This window comes from Microcaecilia unicolor, chromosome 5, assembly GCF_901765095.1.
Source record: "Microcaecilia unicolor chromosome 5, aMicUni1.1, whole genome shotgun sequence".
In the NCBI taxonomy this organism is placed as follows: Eukaryota; Metazoa; Chordata; class Amphibia; order Gymnophiona; family Siphonopidae; genus Microcaecilia; species Microcaecilia unicolor.
The window spans coordinates 222038894-222055288 of record NC_044035.1 but is presented as its reverse complement, the minus strand read 5'-3'; the positions used below and the strand labels follow the sequence as shown (position 1 = coordinate 222055288).

Genomic DNA, 16395 nt, shown 5'->3' with positions numbered 1-16395 from the left:
GCGGGTCCTGGCACTGAATATTGCCAGCACTCAAATAACTGCCAGCTCATCCCCAGTGCTGCCACTTGTACTGCCCCTGACCTGCCCACTTTTAACAAGGGAGGCCAGAGATGATATTCAGCGGCACTGTCTGGTTTAGTGAAGCTGAATTTTGAAGGTTGGACAGCTCATAGCAATTGAAAGGCCAAAGCCTTTCCTGCCCGCTTAAATTGCCCTAGATATCAAGCCCATCATGTATAATATATATCCAAAGCAAAGGATTTAAGAAGCCTGTTTTTAGTTCACGCATTGAAGAAACATGACCTGTTTCCCTCCATTTTTTGTTAGTGCCTTTTTTCAGGTGATGTTTATACCCACATTACCAAACATTCATTAACTGAGCAGGCCCAAATTGTTTGTATTTAGTTTTTGGCACGTCTTTCTCTATTTAAATAATGGACTTTTCAGTGACGCCCTTTTTCTTCATTCAAGCAATTTCTACACTAAGGTGCACTTCCCTGCTCTGACAGCAGTAGGTTCTTGATTCACTATACCTTTGCTAGGAATCGTTTAAGGGGTCGTTTACACAGAATTTTAAAAAACATTTATTTATATATATATTATTGATTGTAAGATTTTTAGACCCAATCCTTTTATAGTTTTTTAAGAATCTTGTCCAACAATAGACGTCCAAAATCAAAAACCCAGCCTTGCACCAGCTGTGTGTAATTAATGTTGTCACTCGCACTGATAGCAAACCACCTAGCACCCACTCTGGATGGAGAAAAAAAGCCTCAGTCCACCGCTCAACCAGCCTGAACATGCAGACTATAAGGTTTGAACTCGGCTTACCATCATTTGGCTTAGGAAAAAAACTCCATCATTTAACATACCAGCATTAATATCTATCCTCCAAATTCGTACATTTATACATTGGAGATGAGGAGATAACGATGTTTGCTGACGCAGCAACAGCGAAACGAGGGGCTCCCTGTCGTCGGGTTGCACAGCTGGTGGTACCGATAGGAACAGAGCACCATAGCAATTGGACTTTAAGCTAAGTGTTATCTGGAGGGTACACCAGGGCTGAATACTAACTGACACTTTGTATATGGAATTGATTATATCAAAGAACTATCAAATAATTGATCTGAGGAAGTTGAGACACACACACTGTTTAGATAAGAGTTGTGATTTATATACCTAGCAAAGAAATTTGGAGGATAGATATTAATGCTGGTATGTTAAACGATGGAGTTTTTTTTCCGAAGCCAAATAATGGTAAGCCGAGCTCAAACCTTATAGTCTGCATGTTCAGGCTCGTTGAGCGGCTGGACTGAGGCTTTTTTTCTCCATCCAGAGTGGGTGCTAGGTGGTTTGCTATCAGTGCGAGTGACAACATTAATTACACACAGCTGGTGCAAGGCTAGGTTTTTGATTTTCGGTCCTCCTCAGTATCAGCCAGAAATAGTTCTCATTTTTTTGTTTTTCTCTTTTTGTTTTCTTTCAGATTTACACCTCTGTTTTAATATCGGCCAGACAAAGGGTTTTACACTCACACAGGCTTTCTTTATTTTGTAGACCCTTTTTTTCTGAACACAAATGACATATATCGATGTTAGTACCCTTACAGTGATCCAGTCAGGCATTCACTATATAGAAGATACACCGTCTCTCTCATATAATAATTTTATTATTTATTATTCTATGTATGCAAACATCGTCTTCTTTAAAAAGAGAAACAATTTTTTTTATATCTCTTTATTATAATATTTTTTTTAGAAAGGAAGCATTTCATAATCTTATTTGTTCAGAATCTGTATCCATAAGGGCGTTCACCATTCACATTTTATTTCACCTCCAGCATCATTTAAAGAAAACTGCTGTTCCATATAAATGCATTTTATATACGCCCATTCTCTATACTAGATTTGGTGGGTACATATACATACATATATTTCAGACACAGAGAACTTTGTGTCTTTGTGTTTTTATTTCTTGAGCACTTTGACATTTAAAAATGATTCTTATAATAAGCGAGCCTTCTGCTTTATTTATAGGATGATATTAATACCTTATGTGAAAGTATTTTTTTAAACAAACCATCGACTATATACAATCAGCTATACACCATAAGGTTAGTATATCGGTTGGAGTATACTATATTTGTTCTTAACTTTTGTTTTCATTTTTGTGTAAAATATCTTCATGACAATCTTTTTTGATACGTTTAATGATTTTGGCACAGAACACCTCATAAATTGTCTTCAGATATATATAAATATTTTTTTTTGTTTTCCTTGTGTTCATATGTATTCATTTTTGTGTACAATGTTTTTTACATTCCTTTTTGATCTATCCATTCAGTTTATTTTTGTATACAACACTATTTTATTGACACAACTTGTTTTTATCCACGAACTCTTTTATCAATGACTGATTTATATATATATATATATATATATATATATATATATATAGTTTTTAAAATTAGATACGCTTTGGCAATGTGTTTTATATGTATTTATGATTGTCTCATATATATCAATATGGACTTTATCTACAGATGTTTATATATTTTCAAGTCGTGCTTTTGCTGTATATATGTGTAATTATTTTGGCATTCATCTATGGACTCATGTATAGCTTGATTAGTTTATTTATCTATTTATATGTAACATTTTTTATTTATGTATTGTTTTTTTTATACATGTATTGAATTCTTATATATTTTCCAGATATGTTCTTTTATGATATTGGTGATTTTGATTGATTTTTTTGTATATATATATTTTTAAACACCTTGTTTCATAGACTCCTGAGGAAGGCGCGTGGTAGCGCCAAAACACAGCTATGTTGAGTCCATTCTTTTTCGTTTTTCTTGCAATAAAGAATTGATTCTCGACAGACGTCTCCTCCAGTGTTTCAGAAGAGCCTACCCTTCCTACTTCTTGCTTCTGCATCTTTTCACGTAGGAAACCTCTTGGTGGTATCTTCTGTTTAATATATATCCAAATCCACAAGGATTAGTGATAGAAAAGAATGACCAGAGTTAGTTAATATAGTCTGGAGTCAAGAGCAGATACCAGCCTTACAGACTATATAAATCCTAGTTATATATGTCTGCTGAGATCTACAGAACCATGCTATTGCTGTTTATTGCTGAAAGCAAATTGGATAAAATAGTGTGGTTTCCATGTTAGGCTACTTTAAAAGTAATAAATAGAAATAAAAGAAAGGAAAATAAAATAGAACCTTTTTTTATTGGACTAACCTTAGGTCAGGTATGAGCAAAAGATGACAATATCAAATTATATTGTTGGGTGCCGGGATGCTGCTCACTGGGCACGAATTCTATATCAGCGATTGCATGTGTGGTTGCCGTTGCAGAGTGCTGGTTTAGGACCACAGTTATGTGCCTAACTTTAGGCATGAGTAGTGATGCCAGCAGAAAGGATGGTGTAAATGTTTGTGCCTTACTGCTGTTACTCCTGAATTTGCACAGAATTCCCACCCCCGCAGTACACACAGAATTCTACCATGGAGTACCATCAGGTCTGTCCTCAATCTCTCTCCCCTTCCTCCGCAGCAATCGTGTGGCAAGAGGAAGGGAAAATGAACCACTGCACATCGGGTTGCTTCCTCCTCCTCTGTCGGCTTAGACCCGCTGTTTAGATGAACTGAGTGGGCCTTCCTACAGTCCCACAATTCACCTAAACAGTCAGATCTAAGCCGGAAGAGGAGGAGAAAGTGACCCTATGTGCAGCGGTTCTCTTCCTCCTCCTTCAGCTGCGCAGTCTCTATGGGGGGAGGGAGACAGCAGCTGATGCTGAGTGTGCCATGAGTAGTATGCCATGGGGGGAGGGGTTAGAGCATGGAACAGGTGGACAGAGCATTGTCAGTGTGCCAGGGAGGGTGGGCAAACTAAGTGAGTGTGCTGGGGAGGGAGGGGCAAAGCAAAAAGTGTGCGTATGCTAAGGGGAGGGGCAGAGCAAGGTAAGAGTGTGCTAATGGGAGGGGGCAAAGCAAGGTGAGAGAGTGCAATGAGGAGGGTGGGTGACAGAGCAAGGTGACATTGTGCCATGGGGAGAGTGGGAGGAGGTGAGACAGAGCAAGATGGAAGTGTGGTATGGAGAGGGTGGAGGGGGGCAGAGCAAAATGAGAGTGTGCTCTGTGGTTTGGAGGGGCAATGAAAGCTGAGAGGGTGCCCATGGGGATTTTTTTTTTGGGGGGGAGCAGAGAAAGCTGAGAGTGTGCCACTAGTGTGGGGAGAAATCAAGCTTGAAGATGTACCATGGGAAAGGGTAGAGGAGAGATACAATGATAGTTAAGAAGAGGAGAAGAAAGAATGAGAGGTGGGCGGGTATCTGGGAAGAGGGAGAATGAGAGGTGGGGGTATTGCATGTGGGAAAAGACTTTAGAGGCAGACAGAGTTAGAGGGCTTGCTGAGAGTTAGGGGGAGAGAAAACTGCAATTAGAGTGAGAGATGGAATGGGGGGAGGCTGGAGCCTGAACATGGAAAAGGCAGGAGGGGATTTCAGGCCTTAAGATGGGGAAATTCTGTGCAAGAACACTACAAATGATCAATGCAGAATTTTCAATATCAATATAATTCTTATTGACCACGGTTTTCCATCACGGGTTCAACGCAGTGTACAAATAATATGAAAGAAAAAAAAAGCACAAAATACAAGTTTACAACAAAATACAATAAAATATACAATCTAAATCAAAAAAACAACAAATAATATGATTATGGACTATCAAACAAGAAGGTTTTTACCTTTTGAAATTTAAAACAATTTTTTTTCATTCCTGATATAATATCCAAAGAGACACGCTGCAGAATTTTTAAATATTGAGTGCAGAATTGGCAGCTGATTAAGCACTTAAATTGCACACCTGACTGATCCTGGGACCCAAGATGGCGGCGTGAGCGGAAGCACCCGCGGGAGCTCCTGAACCCTGCTTGAAATCGGCGCATCTGAGTTTCCTCAATCCCGAAATGGGTAAGAGGAAAGGGAAGTCCAACTTGCCTGTCTCCACGGGCAGGGTCGATCCCCCTCTGCTGTGTCAGACGACGTTACAGGAATCAGGCCTTCGAGTACTTGGGACCGGAGGTAACACTTTGGGAGGTCCGGGAGATCTCGGAGACCAGAGCGCAGAGGGAATTTTGTTGAGCCCTCCCCAGATAACAGTCCCCACAAGAGCGGGGGTTGAAACGAAGACAACGAGGGAGCGCTTAGCAGAATCCGGAAGTCGGTCCCCTGCAGGCGCGGCTGGAGACCCCGTTGCTTCTTCGACACCGGTGAGAACAACAGCTCAGACAGGTTTGCTATCTGAAGCGAAGCCCGGTGAACCCCTGTGGAATCTTGGAGGGTTGATTAAACCACCGACTGTTACACTTGATTTATTATGGGAAGCAATTCAAGGCTTGAATACCAACTTGCAGCAAATTACAGGTATTTTGAAGGGAGAGGTGACTGAATTAAAGCAAGTTCAAACTGTAGTAAAATCTGAAATTGCAGAACAGAAGACTAAAATGGAGACTTTTGATAAAGATTTAGTAGCAGTGAATTCTTCAACTATAATGCTGATAAAAAATAGTAATTTCCAGCAGCGAAAAATAGAATACCTAGAAAATCAGATGAGAGGGAACAGTCTACGATTTCTTAATTTTCCTAAAGCTCCCCTCATTCCGGCTCTAGATATGCTTAAAAAATATTTTTCAGAGGTACTAGGTATCCCCTCTGAGGGATTTCCGCCTATTACCAGGACACAATATATTTCAGGAGCCGGTCTGAGTAAATTGCCTACTAATCCCGTCTGATGTAAACTTGGCAGAATTTTTAGAGCAATCTTTGGAAGTAGTGACTGAAAGAACTACACTGCTGGTTACATTTGCCTTACAACTGGATCGGGATAATATACTCAAACTTTATTTCAGACACATGAACTCTCCTTTTCTTGGATCAAAAATACAGATATTTCCGGATTTTTGTAGAGAGACTCAAAGAAGAAGAAAGCAGTTCTTGGTGTTAAAAGAGAGGGTTCTCCGAATAGGAGGATCCTTTATGTTGAAATTTCCATGCAAGTGTTATGTTTCTTTGAATGCTGTTAACTACATTTTTTTTGATCCAGGGAAGCTAATAGGGTTTATTTCAACTAAAGAATAATTGCTGTGAAAGTCCTTGATTGCTAGCGCTTATCCTGGCTGTAATATTGAAGGTCCTTTCTGCTCTTTTTTTTCTTTCTCTTACCTTTTTTTTTTTTTTAATTTCCTAGATCCTGGGTCAATATTTGTGGACTAAATAAGAGAATAATTTTGCCTTTTTGAGATATTAAGCTTAAACTTTAATTTGTGAAGTGTGCATCTATGTATTATTGCATAAATGTAAAATTAATAATCTATAAATAAAAAAATAATAAAAAAAAATTGCACACCTGATACTATTCTATAACTTGTGCATGCAATTTTGCCCACTACGCATAAAGTTGAGTGTGCTAGATTATAGAATGCACAGGTCACACTAGGAGTGGAGACTCCAGAATTATCCTCATTTTAACTATAAAGGGACTATGGTCCTGCTGCATCATTTCCAAAATGCCTTAGATAAGTAGGATACTGGATAAGGGATTCATTCCATGCAATTAGAATCAATAGTGACTGTGTAATGATACTCAAGAGTACATCTCACCATTGCCTCTAATATTTGGAACTTTTAAAATAGTGTCTTGTCCATCTGTGTGGTGCTTTAGGAGTATTTGCATTATTTATCTTCTGCAAGGCTACAGAGCTCTCTTCCAGGACCTCTCCCTAGTTCTGACAGGTTTGAAAACTGTTCTATGGCTTGGTAAAGCCTTCATTTAGTGCTGTGCTATCTTGATGTTCAACAGATCTTAAAATGGGCAAAGATTTGCCCACTTGAATTTCTTTATAATAGTTTTATATGGATACGTAGGCAGAAGAATGTACTGGGCATGTCTTCAATCGTGTGATCTTGTCTGACATGGGATATGGATTTGCTTGAACCAAAACTGAGTTGAAAAACAATTTTGTATTTTCAAACTGAAGGAATTCCCCTCCCCAGACCAGCTCTTGCTTTGGCCAAAATCCACAACTGTAATACATTTCTGCCCTTACTGGATCCACAACGTGACCCTTCCAGCCTCCCTTTTATTCATTGGTTCCTAGCATGTCCTTCTAGTCCAGTTTAACTATCAGCAGATTCACAAAGAAAAGCTCTCTAAACTTGCTAAATAAAAGTGATAACCTATATAACTGGCATCATATCTTCTAGCACCTATACCCTCCCCTTCCTCACACAGACAAGAAAATGGTTTAAACTTGGCCAAAGCTTTATGTCCAATAGAAACAAACAACCTCAAGCCACCTATCAAGATAGCTTTATACAATGCAACCCCAAAATACCAGGTATCTACCCACCGTGTTACTAGCTAGGTGGTCCAATGCCATCCAAGCAGCTCTAAATCCTCTGAGTCGTAGTCCATACCATACTACTAGCTGTGAACTACCAGGTGCCTAGGCTTGGCACCCATAAAGTCCATGCCATTATAAACCATTGTCAACTAACTGATCCCAAATCCTCAGCAAAGCATACAACTCATCACCTTTACAGGCTCATTGGCTCAGACACCCCCACCAAGGCCCAGACATGATGTGAATAGAACCCCACCCCAGCGGTCAAGAAAAATGGGAACAGAAAACCCACTCCAAGGCCTCCTGCAGGCCATTAAGAAACAGTTCCTTTTCAGTCTCCAATAAATGAACCCCATCCAACTCCAGTAGTTGGAAAGCAAAGACAATGCCAAGCAGATTTCTATGGCCTGTGTCCCATATATGGAAGATAGATCAGGATAGGTTGGAGTGAACTTTGATGGCAGCTCCAGTAGTTGAGACACAAGGACAGTGGTAGGCAGACTTCTATGGTCTGTGTCCCAAAAATGACAAAGGAAGATCAGGATCAAGTACACATATTTTATACCACATTTGTTGTTAGCTTAATCATGAATTGATAATGAATGACACTGTTGGGCAGTCTGAATGGACCATTCTGCTACTACTACTAGTACAAATCATTTCTACAGCGCTACCAGTCGTACGCAGTGCTTTACAATTGAACATGAAGAAAAGACAGTCCCTGCTCAAAAGAGCTTACAAACTAAATCAAGACAGACAGACAGGACAAATAAGGGATAAGGGTAGGACAGACATAGGACACATAGGGAAAAGGGGACTATTGAAAAGAGGAAGACAAGATAAAGGTTATGAGCAGGTGACAGGTTAGGAATTAAAAGCAGCATCAAACAGGTAGGCCTTTAGCCCTAATTTGAAGGTGGCCAGGGATGGAGCTTGACGTAATGGCCCAGGCATAAGGTGCGGCAAGATAAAAGGAATGGAGTCTGGAGTTAGCAATGGAGGAGAAGTGTACAATTAGGAGAGATTTGCCTAGTGAACGGAGTTCCTGGGAAGGAGTGTAGGGAGAGATGAGGGTGGAGAGATAGTAAGGGGCAGCAGAGTGAACGCACTTATAGGTCAATAAGAGGAGCTTGAACTGTATACGGAAACGGATGGGGAGCCAGTGAAGTGTCATTATCTGTTGTATCTACTATAGGGCTCATTTTTGAAACAGAAAAAGTCTTTAAAAAAGTGACACAAAGTAGCAAATAGAAGTTTTTTCGCAAAAATGTCCAAATTGCTATTTTTGAAACTAATTTTTAAGACATTTTTCTATGCAGTATGCCTAAATCTCAAGGCTGCTTGCTGGATGTGTGTTCTGGGCAAGACTATAGCAGGCTTACGATTTGGATGTTTTTCTGCAATAATGGAACATTGTAAAAACGTCCAGGACAAAAAATAGCAACGATTAAGTGCCAAAAAGGTGCCCAAACTGACCAAATGACCACTGGAGGGATAAAGGTATGACCCCCCCCCCCCCCTAATCTCGCCAGTGGTCACTGACCCCCTCCCATCTGCCTAACAGGTGAAAGTGACAGTACATACCAGGCCCTATGACAACTGCAAATGATCATTCTTCTTAGATCAGCAAGCTGCTTTCTGGTTGGTGCAATGGACTGTAGAGAAGAGGACCCAGGCCCATATACCACTCTAACTGGTACACTTGTGGTAGAAAGTGTGAGCGCCCCAAAACCACAAAATACCTATTGAACCCACATATAGGTGACACCTGCATGTATAAGGGCTATTGTAGTGATGTACAATTGGGAATAGTACATTTTTTGCTATTCTTGGAGGGTTCACCATACAATATAAGGGGGTTTTGATGTGATTGAACTTTTTATGTGACGTTCACTGCAGTGCCTCCTAGGCTGCCCCACTGCTCTGCTGGTATGTCTGTATAGCCATTCTAGTAAGACTGCTGGCCCCCAGACATCCCAATGGCTGTTTTTGTGCATTTTTCTCTTGGAGATATTTTGTTTGAAAATGGTCCTTAAAGAAAGAAGCCCTGAGCACAAAAACATCTAAAATAGGGCGATTTTTGAACCAAAAAGATAGACTTTTTCTGTTTCAAAAATTACCATTGTTGGCAATGGATTTTTGGCCTTTTTTTTTTTTTTTTTTGCAAAATGTCCAAAATCGGATTTGGACATCATATCAAAAATGTCCCTCTGTATTACTACGTTATACATAAGTGAAACATGAAAGCGTTCCAATAACAGTCTTGAAGTAAAGTTGGGGGTGGGGGTGGATGTGGAACACAGGGAGAGATGGATGGGTAATCAAAAGGTGATGAGTATAATTGTATTGTTTATAATATTATGCATTATGTATTAGAGGTAATACAACTATAGTGAAATATATTTACCCTGTGTAAGTTGTTTATAATATTATAAGATATGTTATCTTTATTACACTTTATACCCATACATTGTAAGCCGCACTGAACCTGCTATCGAGCGGGAAAGAGCAGGGTATAAATAAATAAATAAATCAGTCTGAATAAATAAATCACACTGAATCAGTCACAGCAGCAGCAGCGAATATACAATGTTGTGGTCTCGAGAGCGGCCCCCAAACAGTGCCTATCAAAATATTTCTGCAAACACACCCAAAAAATATACCAAATCAAAACAAAACCCTCACAACAAACTATATCCTCAATCTGAACTTCCCCAGTTGTAAAGGAATCAAATATAAGCAGGCATACGCCACCACCTTCTCTTACAGAAGTACACAGCTATGGAATGTGTTACCCCTAGCCTTAAAAACCATGGACAATCTAAGCAACTTTCGCAAATCTTTGAAGACACATCTCTTCAATAAAGCCTACAAAAAGAACCCTTAAAGACACAAATCACAACACAACCCACCCAAACAGCTAAATACAACTCCTACACCACCCTAACACCCCTTCTCTATCTTCAAATATCTTCGTCTTACCACCGAATGTATTTAGGATCCTCTGATGACTATCCAGCTTATAATCGAACGAGAACAACGCCCAAGTTCCGACCTAAATCGGGAGATGGGCGTTTTTCTCACAAAAACAAATAAAGCGGTATAATCGAAAGCCGAACTTTGGACGCTTTCAACTGCACTCCGTCGCGGATGCGGACAAAGTGGACGGGGGCGTGTCGGAGGCGTGGTGAAGGCGGAACTGGGGCGTGGTTATCACCCGAACAGAGATGGGCGCCTTTCGCCGATAATGGATGCGTTTGTAGCTAGAATTTAGGGCACTTTTCCTGGACCCTGTTTTTTCACGAATAAGGCCCCAAAAAGTGCCCTAAATGACCAGCCAGCTTATAATCGAACGAGAAAAACGCCCAAGTTCCGACCTAAATCGGGAGATGGGCGTTTTTCTCACAAAAACAAATAAAGCGGTATAATCGAAAGCCGAACTTTGGACGCTTTCAACTGCACTCCGTCGCGGATGCGGACAAAGTGGACGGGGGCGTGTCGGAGGCGTGGTGAAGGCGGAACTGGGGCGTGGTTATCACCCGAACAGAGATGGGCGCCTTTCGCCGATAATGGATGCGTTTGTAGCTAAAATTTAGGGCACTTTTCCTGGACCCTGTTTTTTCACGAATAAGGCCCCAAAAAGTGCCCTAAATGACCAGATGACCCCCAGAGGGAGTCGGGGATGACCTCCCCTGACTCCCCCAGTGGTCACTAACCCCCTCCCACCACAAAAAAATGATGTTTCACAACTTTTTACTTTCACCCTCAAATGTCATACCCTCCTCCCAAGCAGCAGTATGCAGGTCCCTGGAGCAGTTGTTAGGGGGTGCAGTGGACGTCAGGCAGGTGGACCCAGGCCCATCCCCCCCCTACCTGTTACAATTGTGCTGCTTAATGCTTAGTCGTCCAACCCCCCCAAACCCACTGTACCCACATGTAGGTGCCCCCCTTCACCCCTTAGGGCTATAGTAATGGTGTAGACTTGTGGGCAGTGGGTTTTGAGGGGGATTTGGGGGGCTCAACACCCAAGGGAAGGGTGCTGTGCACCTGGGAGCTCTTTTACCTTTTTTTTTGTTTTTGTAAAAGTGCCCCCTAGGGTGCCCGGTTGGTGTCCTGGCATGTGAGGGGGACCAGTGCACTATGAATCCTGGCCCCTCCCATGAACAAATGCCTTGGATGTATTCGTTTTTGAGCTGGGCGCTTTCATTTTCCATTATCACTGAATAACAAAAACGCCCAGCTCACAAAGTAGCGAATAACATATGGGCGTCTATTTTTTTCGAAAATACGGTTGGCTCCGCCCCTTCACGGACCCGTTCTCGGAGATAAACGCCCATGGAGATAGGCGTTATCGTTCGATTATGCCCCTCCAGATGACCCCCAGAGGGAGTCGGGGATGACCTCCCCTGACTCCCCCAGTGGTCACTAACCCCCTCCCACCACAAAAAAATGATGTTTCACAACTTTTTACTTTCACCCTCAAATGTCATACCCTCCTCCCAAGCAGCAGTATGCAGGTCCCTGGAGCAGTTGTTAGGGGGTGCAGTGGACGTCAGGCAGGTGGACCCAGGCCCATCCCCCCCCCCCTACCTGTTACAATTGTGCTGCTTAATGCTTAGTCGTCCAACCCCCCCAAATCCACTGTACCCACATGTAGGTGCCCCCCTTCACCCCTTAGGGCTATAGTAATGGTGTAGACTTGTGGGCAGTGGGTTTTGAGGGGGATTTGGGGGGCTCAACACCCAAGGGAAGGGTGCTGTGCACCTGGGAGCTCTTTTACCTTTTTTTTGTTTTTGTAAAAGTGCCCCCTAGGGTGCCCGGTTGGTGTCCTGGCATGTGAGGGGGACCAGTGCACTACGACTCCTGGCCCCTCCCACGAACAAATGCCTTGGATGTATTCGTTTTTGAGCTGGGCGATTTCATTTTCCATTATCGCTGAAAAGCAAAAACGCCCAGCTCACACCTTGGCGAATAAAACATGGGCGTCTATTTTTTTTGGAAAATACGGTTCACTCCGCCCCTTCACGGACCCGTTCTCGGAGATTAACGCCCATGGAGATAGGCGTTTCTGGTCGATTATGCCCCTCCATGTCTCTATAATACTCTGCAAGCCACATTGAGCCTGCAAATAGGTGGGAAAATGTGGGGTACAAATGCAATAAATAAATAATAATAATAATAATATTCATGTGGTAGGAAAAGACTTCAGAGCTGTATGGGATGAGTAAGAAAAACCTCCACATATCTTTTATAAGCCAAAATAAGCTAATTATATTTATGAATTATATATAAAAATTCACTTTAAGACTTCCAGCAACAATCTTATCTTTAACTGCTTCCATCCTAAATGTATGGTCTCCGCTATATCTAACGTGGTGGGGGAGGGTAGAGGCTATCAAGATGGTTCTGGCTCCAAAACTAAATTACATTTTTAGTATGACCCCCCTCTCCTTTCCCAACTCACTCTATAACAAGCTTGATTCCCTCCTAATTAAGTTCCTATGGAGGCAGAAGCCTCCCCGCATTGCGCTCAAGAAGCTTAAATTACCGAAAGACTTGGAAGGTCTTAATGTTCCTGATTTTAAACACTATCACAAGGCTTTTCGGCTTGCCCAGTCTTTACGGTGGTTCCAAAGGGAAGTATCTCATCTCACGCCTCGATGGCAGATTTTTGAGGCAGCGTTGGTGCACCCTTGCCCTTTATCTCTTCTCCCGTATGCAGATTTGTACCCCTATACCAGACGCATTCGGCTGTTAAAAGCCTCTGCCTCAGATATCCGTACGTTTAGGGCTGGCCTTGGAATCCGTGCTATCTCTTTGGAGGATATATCTCTCTGGTATAACTCTGGTTTTCCAGCTGGTCTCCTGCAGTCTCAAACAGCGGAATGGCAAGAGAGGGGTGTATGGCAGCTGTCGCAACTGTATATTGCTGGTACTCTGTTATCGCCTGCTGCTCTGTCTGCATTGTATAATGTTTCTTTGCTAGATTCTAGCACATGGAAGGACATCTCCACATATATTTCAACCTTTCAGGTCTCCAATTCACTTATCTCGAATCCTTCAGAGTTTATCTCCTTTTGTCACACCATTACATCAGGTCGTAAGAAGGCTTCTCTGCTATATAAAAAACTTCAGGATCTATATGCCGATGCAGTTGCTCCATTGAGGATGACTTGGGAAGCGGAATTTGGTTTGGATGCATCTGAATTTGATTGGTCTATTTTCTGGGTTAACTCCATACGTCCCACGAAGTCAGCAGCAATATCTCAATCCTCATATTTCATCTTTCACAAAGCCTATTGGACTCCTGCTCGAGTGGCCAGAATCACTAAGAGTGTCAACTTCAACTGCTGGTCTTGTCAAGAAAGAGATGGTTCACTGGCACATATGGTTTTCTACTGTAAAAACGTCAGAGCTTACTGGCAACTAATTTGGTCAAAAATGTGTCTTATCTTTCACTTGCCTGAGTCCACTGTGCTCTCTTATGAGGTTGTGATCTTACGAGCTTCTTGTCCGACTATCCCTCTTTTGGAGTCTGATAAGAAATTGTATAACATACTGCTAGCTGTTGCCTTGCATTTAATTGTCTCCAATTGGAAAAATAATGTGTACCTGAATTATAATGAATGGTGGAGTTATATATGCGTGATCAGAAAATATGAAACAATTTTGGCCCATAGACGTCGAAACATTAAGTCTGTTTTGAGGACCTGGGCTCGTTTAGACCTTTTTTGTCAGGAGCCACATAGCACTCCTTGAATTTGTGTAACCCTGCAATTTGTCTCCGGGTGTTGCCATGGAACTTTGACTTTGATTATGCTTATGCTATTTTTTTTTTTTTTTTTTTTTGGGGGGGGGTGGGGTTAATTTCCGGGGGGGGGGGGGTTTGTTTGATTTTGTGTTTACTTTTGTATTCCACCTTGAATTTGATGGTTAAGCAGATTATAAATGCCAGTATTCTCTGTATGACAAAACCTTTAATAAAAATATAATTCAAAAAAAAAAAAAAAAAAAAAAAAAAAGACTTCCAGCAACAATAATAATATAGAACAGTGGCACTTAGCTGAAAGACAAGATACTTAATGGAGCCGTCCATTTCACTTGAAGTTTCCTCAGGAATTGGACCAGTCTCTACTGGTCAGACTGGATGGACCATTTTAGTCTTTATCTGCTGTATTTTATATTGCTACTAGTGAAAAAGGCCCGTTTCGGAGTGAAATGAAACGGGCGCTAGGAAGGTTTTCCTCGTAGTGTGTATGTTTGCAAGAGTGTGTGTGGGCGAGTGTGTGTGGAAAGAATACTTGTACAGGCAATCCTCTCTGTAAATGAAACACAGACTCTTAAGGTTGGAAGCGGAGCCGACACTGAATCAGTCACAGCAGCAGCAGCGAATATACAATGTTGTGGTCTCGAGAGCGGCCCCCAAACAGTGCCCTCTAGGTCCTAGTGCCTGCCTGAGCTAACATACAGAACACAGCACCTGCAGTCCTCCCTGCATTCACCTCTCCCTGGCAGAGAACGAAACCTGAGCTGTGCCTTTTACCTTGAAGCACTGGGCTGGACAGCTTGTTGAAAAAGCTTTACTCTTGGCAGAGGGCATGAATGTGGGAACTTGCTAGCAGTTCTCTTAATTACTTCTAAAGCTGTGTTATTTGTTGGGGTGGGGGAGGAGAAAGTCGGTGAACCTGGCGATCTGGATTGTGTGCTGTTGCTGGTAAGAATGTGCCTCCGTGTTGTTTTTTTTGTTTTATGACCCTGCCGATTTTAGCACCTCCAGTCCTCCCTGCATTCAAGCAGTGGCAGCTCATTGTGAGGCAGGGGGAGGATTGCTGGTAAGAATGTGCCTCCGTGTTGTGTTTTTTGTTTTATGACCCTGCCAATTTCAGCACCTCCAGTCCTCCCTGCATTCAAGCAGTGGCAGCTCATTGTGAGGCAGGGGGAGGAGTAGGGAAACTCCTGCCTGTGATTCATGAAAACGGATATCTACACCACCATGCAAAACGGAAGTGAGGCTTCATTAGAACGTTGGTGGTACCTTTTATCCTATATAATAATTCTCACCTCCAACGTTCTAACCTGCCTGGGACCGTGGCTCCCTCGGAGTTGGTCTGCTAGGCACATTAGAACACAGTGACGTCACTGGCCGCATTATGACGTGATCCCAGCAGACCAACTACGGACACAGGCAAAACAGAACGTTAGAGGTGAAAACTACTGGTAGTGCTGCTGGAGCTCCGACGACGGTAATGGTGCCGCAAACACCCCCCCAAACCCCTTCTGACGTTTCAGGACCCCACTCCACTGTTCTCTCGCCCACCCCTTCATAACAGCCACCTGCTTAAAAGTTCTTAACTCCTGCACGCAGGGATGCCGCTACCGACAGCCTTTTCTTCCGCTTCTGTTTCAGCTGTTCCTGTGGTCCCGCCCTTCAGGACGGGACCACAGGAACAGCTGAAACACAAGCGAAAAACAAAACTGTCGGAAGCAGCATCCCTGCATGCAGGAGGCTACCTACCCCCCTCCTCCTCCTCTTACCGGAGTCCCGGCGGAAGCATTGAAGAGTGAGCAGGCTCAGCGAGTCTGCTGCCTTCCCTTCTCTTCGCTCTTCGCTCTGAGCTCTGACTCTGGTCCCGCCCTTGCAGAAACAGGAAATGAGGGCGGGATCAGAGTCAGAGGAGCTCAAAGCAAAGAGAAGGAAAGGCAGCAGACTCGCTGAGCCTGCTCACTCTTCAATCCTTCCACTGGGACCCCGGTAAGAGAGGGGGAGAGGGGGGGGTTGGTGATTTTGGAGGGGGGGCAACGTGCACATTGGGGGATGGGGGAGGGAGGGGGACTGGAACTCGGAGGGAAGACAGAGTGAAGGAGAGTGACAAAGGGAGGGAGGAAGCCATGGAAATCAGAGGGGAGGAAAGGGGGCCGTGGGACTTGGACGGGACAGAGGGAGAGAGAGAGGGAGGGGGGAGGAAAACCTTGCT

General features: G+C 42.9%; 1 protein-coding gene across 1 annotated transcript in view; it reads right to left on the bottom strand.

Annotated features, from left to right (window-relative positions):
- Positions 1–16395, bottom strand: part of TMPRSS3 (transmembrane serine protease 3) — a 232497-nt gene that overhangs the window by 87085 nt on the left and 129017 nt on the right. The gene's annotated exons all lie outside the window — the stretch shown is intronic.